Consider the following 6,117-nt stretch of genomic DNA (forward strand, 5'->3'; position numbering starts at 1 on the left):
GCCATAACCCCTGGGCTAATGGGAGCAGGTCAGCCATATACATCATCATCATGCTAGTATGAGACAAGTTTACCAAGGAAAGTGAAATATGCCTACTTTATTTGGACACATACATGCAAGATTCCTTTCCCATAAATGGAATGGGCAATGATTTGGTATACTTGATGGGAAAAGTTTTATGTGACATTATGGAGCAAATGATGCTCACAAAGAATGACCCTTCAGATTTATTTCTCATGCTTCTACATTATGATACAAACTATTACATGGGGCCTCTAGTGGAATAGTTTGATTCTTATATTTACTATAGGTTCTAACTGAACAGAGGGCAGCTTTTCCAGGTGGTCAGATCTTTTGGATGGAGGACATGATCATGAGTGGATAAGAATTTCTACAAACATTGCCATCTTACACCCATGTGCACTCTGTCTTTGAAAATTAGGTATTGGCAATCATTAAATTTGGATCGGCCTCCTTGCTTGAGGTCGTCAAACAAGTGCAATAATTGTTTCGATCATTGTTCTCAAAGGCCTAGGCTTGAGTCTTGTCTTCATCTTATTACGAGCGATGCATGCGCAAGAAGGAAAAACACTATAAAATTTTAGATTTATATTATATATTGACTTTTAAAGAAAAAATGGACTTTTCTCATTTTTCTTATGTTCTCGCCGTTAGCAAAGTGATAAGAATCTAATGTATAAGTCTCTTTCATTTTCTAAAAGCTAGGAGTTTTGATTATTTGACTCTTTTTTTTCAAATAGTGAAAATTATTTAAATAAGAACTAATTATCTATTTCGAGAGAGGTGGAAGGGATTTTTTTAAAAAATGATAGATAGGATTGTAGAATAATTTTTAAATTCAAAAAAATAATATATAGCGTAGTATAGATGTACCCATCCTAATCACTTAACTAGGCTTGCCTAGATTCCTTTTATTGCGCACCATCTCATCATTTATCACTCCTCATTCACCCTAAAATTTAACAACTTATGACACACCAGAGACCCCACAATGAGTAGCTCCAAACTTAGCTATCTATCTAATATGTGTATCAGCCGTCTAATTACTGCCAACATCTAAGCTACTTATTTAATCAAAAAAAAAAGCTACTCAAGTAAAGGTAGTCACTAGGAATAATTTCTCAACCCACTTCAATATATATAGATTATAACAACCTAAGACCTCACTCAAAAATGCTAGCACAAAAGATATTTTTTTGGATTCCTTGGCCTTTTATAAGTATCCAAGATCTACCCAGTATATAGCTGATGTGGGACTAAATACACTTCCACACAAGTCCTAGCATCTTAGTCGGGCTAAGGATCCGAATCAATTCAAATACAATTACAAACATCACGATCATTCTGTAATCAATCCAAATGGATCCGTGTTATAATGTCTCCTTGTCTACATAGACTATAAAATGGGTTAGCTTTGATACTATTTATTATGACCCAGAATTTCACTCAAAAAGGCTCGCTGAAAGGTATTATTCGAATTTTTTAGTCCTTGTAAGTATCCAAGATCTCTACCTAGTACATAGCCAATGTGGGATTAAATACATACCCATACATATCCTCACATATATGTTCAAAAGTTTTCCAAAAAGAAAGAAAGAAGAAGAAAGGAAATCCTACGACAAATTTAAAGTTAAGCCCGATAGTATTAGATGGACAAATATTCAACATGCATTTTACCTTTACTAGTGGTTCCCTTAGACACTATTTATATAGTTCCATTTTTTCATCAAACTCAATTTGGTTTTTCCCAAAGCTACAATAGAAAAATGAAGCTAACATCTAGAATCCACATTTTGTGATCAAATCCTAGACTATGAAAAATATTTAAAACCATTTTCCATCTAAAATTTCATCTCTAGAAATTCTCATTATCTCAAAAATTCTAATTAGGAGTAAGTCAAAGTCTGTTCATATTTAAAAACTGTATGAAAGAAGCAAGCTTTCTGATGTTGCACCTCTCTGCAATTAATACATGCTTGAGTACTATCTCTTTTAATGTTTGAAAAATTATCAAGTTTCAATTTGAACAAAGCAACAAGACTTGTTGATTTAGATGTTGGTATTGCATCCATTATCATGCACCGCCATACATATCATAAACCTCATTCAAAACCTCTCATTTTTCATGACTAAACTTATATTTTAAATGTAATATAGTACCCACTTGATGTTTCTTGCATAAAGTTGCCTCAACCTTTTCATGCTCATAATAATAGCTTTGAATTTAAATTTTTGATTGATGTGCTAAAAGGTAACTTATTGGTATTCTTTATTCTTAGAAAGCATATTATATTTGAAGGTCCTTTTGCGAATCAAATATGGTGACTTTTAAACAAATCATGATGCGTCTAATGAATTACTACACATATTTTTTTTTCCCTTTTGTGTCTGTCTATGTTCTAGCTATTAAATACACATAGGCCACACTTGTAATTCTAAATCTCCTTTTATTCGATCTATAATTTTAGTTTCAGATTTTTAGAAGGAACATTTAGATGATATGACCATCCAAAACATAATATTCTGCACATTTTATAACACCCTTTCTTTTCTTTTCTTTCCTTATTTTCTTTCATGCCTCTTTTAAAGTTCTTTTGCATCATTCATGATCGAATTAAACTAATTTGGAAAGATGAGCTCTACATCAATTTAGATCTATTTAATAAAAAATATGAGATCATTGTCTTATATTCAAAGTCTCCATGATTTAAGCTGAAGAAATAATTTATCAGCCCCATGAATTAAACCGATATAGTTTAAACTTTAGGTTTTATTTTTCATGAAATTCCATCATTCTATGTATCCATATATCCAGGATCCACTTATTTTGTTAATAAAAAACTAACTCTCAAAAATCTCAAATGGATATTTTGTTCATGACTTCAATATATGCTCCAAATTATATGAACATAAGGAGAGTTTTACCAAGTCAATTCGCATAAATTTCTTGTCATCATCCAAGTTCACCATCTTTGAATTTCTTATGCATGATAAACACTAATGGAATAAAATATCTCTTTCAATGAACTACAAATGGCTACTATCTCAAATAACTATAGACAAGTAGTATGAAAAATTTAAAGAAAAACTAATCTCTCCTTTTTAAGTTTTTTGTTGAAGCAATTAATATTGCAACTTTCAACCAAGTTCGCTCTATTCTCTAAATTCATACTTATATCTAACGGTTGATGTTTAATACATTTACATAACAATAACCATCATAACCATACACATTAAGTTTTATCGCAACTTTAAAGCTAGTTATGTAAATCATTTTTCATTATTTATTATCATTTACTATTCTTCTTTAATGCTGCTAAATTTTGCAAACTCCGCTTTAGCTTGTTGTATCTATATAATCTTAAGTCTTAATATTTTTTACTCATAAACACTAATTTAATTAATTTTTCTCATCAATATTTTTAAAATCCTATTATAATTTCTCAAGAATATTTTGCTCAAATCTTTACAATTTGCCTTTCTTTATTCCACTTTATCTTATTGGTTATGGTTTTATTATGCTAATTCATTGTAACTAAATATTTTGGTCTATACAAAGTCAAAGGTCTACCTGTTTAATCATAATATTTTCTCTTTAATTTCAAACTGATATGATATTTTGTTTTACTAATTCTTTATAACTTCTTTCTTTAACTCTACTTAGTTTATCCATTTTCATGATATCTATCTATATAATATAGTTTTTAGCCATCATTTTTTTTAGAAAAGAAAAAAACTCATGTTAATAAACTTCTAGTGTTGAGGCCTCTCTAGATCTCTATTCAAGACAACCTTATCATCTTAGCTGATACATCATCACTTGATTCTATTATCCAATTATAAAATTTCTTTCATGTCTTATCATATTTCTATATTCAAATTGACACTTTTATCACATTTATTATATATAATAGCTAATATGTCAATCAGTAAAGCATTGTGCATCTTATTCTTATGTTGTAAAACAATAATTTTTTGAATTATTATATCAAAGTAATATCACTTACATGAATAGCTCTGATTCTCTAGCCATATCTCTACAAATTGAAGAATAAAAATCCTTAATTTATTAATTTTATTAGTCCATAGTTTTCTATATACTAAGTACTTACTAGATGATATATCTAGTAATAAGGCAAATTTAGAAGTTGGGTATACCACTGGTAGTAAAATGATAAAAGTATATATTGGTAGCTTCAATTAATTATTAAATTATCTATAAGTAGAATATTAGAAAAATAATGGGCTAAATAACTTTAATTTAAGAAATATTGATGTTCTGAAAATAATCAAAATGATGATTTTAAACTTAATCATCAATATAAGTGAGCAAATGATGGTGAAAATAAACATGAAATGAAAAAAATAAATTAAAAAATGTTGGCGATATGATCAATTATGATAATAATATATTTCATACTATATGTAACAACAATAATCACATTTACATTGGTAAATTTGGTGTCCGTGAAATTGGTGGCTCTTATAAACTAGATTAGAGGATAAGCAACAATGAGATGTGCTAGAGAATTTTAAGTTTAAAGATTACAATCAATTAGTAGCGAGCTTGCAATTACAGTCGCATGATTTTTGTATACTAGTTGAGTTTGTATGGAATGTAGGGGTATTATGCATTGAAATGAAAAAATGGTATTAATAAAGCATTAAAAATTGTATTCAAGAGAATTTTAAATATTACACATTAGCACTATTGTAATGCGGCTTTGATATTGCTTTTTGTTTTTAATATAGTTCATGAACTTCATGCAAGCATCAGTCATGAGACAACTAATTTATAAACTTGATAAACAATGCTAAAAAACATGAAAAAAACAAAAATAGAGAATCATAAAGTATTCCACTAGTGACTTGTTGTTTTTTCATTACTGTACTTGTCGTGATCAAGCAAAATCCTAAAAAAACCTTTAAACACGTTTTAGCTTGATTATCCTTCATAAGTTTGATTTGATATATAATTTATCTATTTTCTACCGAAATATCATAAAATTTATACAAATCAAAAGCAAAGAAGAAGCCCTACTACTAAATAAAAAATTGAAGGCACTATTTAATATTATAGTAAAGTCTCTTAAAGGTTATATTAAAGATATTGGATTGGATCTTGTCTTCATCAAAGTTTGTATGGATTGAAGGTATTAAGGGGAGGTCCATGCATTGTTACATAGCAACACATTATCCCGAGACTCATATAAATGATGACCATCAAGAGAGGATTATTGTTATTTAATAGCAGATAGTCATGATCTCATGACTTTGCAATATCTCTACCAATTTTATACTATGCTAGTTATTGGAGCATTAAATTTGCAATTATTAAATTTTGATCAAGATATACATATATAGGAAGACATGAGATGAGCCAAATGCTTGTGGTTACAAAAATAAATGACGGCTATTGCCTTATTGCTTTAATTCTCTTTTAAACCTTGTAGTCTTTCATATTTATATAATTATAGTATATTCTTGTATGAGTTATAGAAAAAAATTGCAATGGGTAGATACCTAGTGTTAGTAATAAAGAGGTTAGAGAATTGTAGGCGTATGACGATGGCAATAGCCATTATGCGACCATTACAATATTTCTACTTTTTCTACACTATGTGAACTATGAAAGAATTAAATGTGTGACCATTACAAGCTAAATCAAATAACCTGCAAGGCTGCAACAAAGAAAGCATGAGAAATACTAAGAAGAAAATTTCAATTCATGCATGTTGTTATTTTTGGTTTATCCAACATTTTTAAAGTACCTTTAAATATTTCCAGTCTTACTTCTCCTCAATAGTCTTATTTAGTATGCTGCTCGATCTATCGAAAATTTTTCAAGGAAACACTAAATATGCATCTAAAGATAAGTGCAATCAAGAAATCATGAAAAATTTAATTTTGTTTCACTAATCCAATCTCATGTAAACTTTGTACACCCAAAAATTTTGCAAGAGAGTATTGACTATTAATAAATACAAACAAGGAATCATGGAAAAATTTATTGCTCCTCACATATAAAAAAATTATAACGGGACAACTAAATATGCAACAACCATACGATAAATAGAGATAGATGCAATTGAGAAA

The sequence above is a fragment of the Phoenix dactylifera genome, chromosome 2 (genome assembly GCF_051530095.1).
Source record: "Phoenix dactylifera cultivar Ajwa chromosome 2, Ajwa_hap1_PhDact_Kaust_v1.1, whole genome shotgun sequence".
Classification (NCBI taxonomy): domain Eukaryota; kingdom Viridiplantae; phylum Streptophyta; class Magnoliopsida; order Arecales; family Arecaceae; genus Phoenix; species Phoenix dactylifera.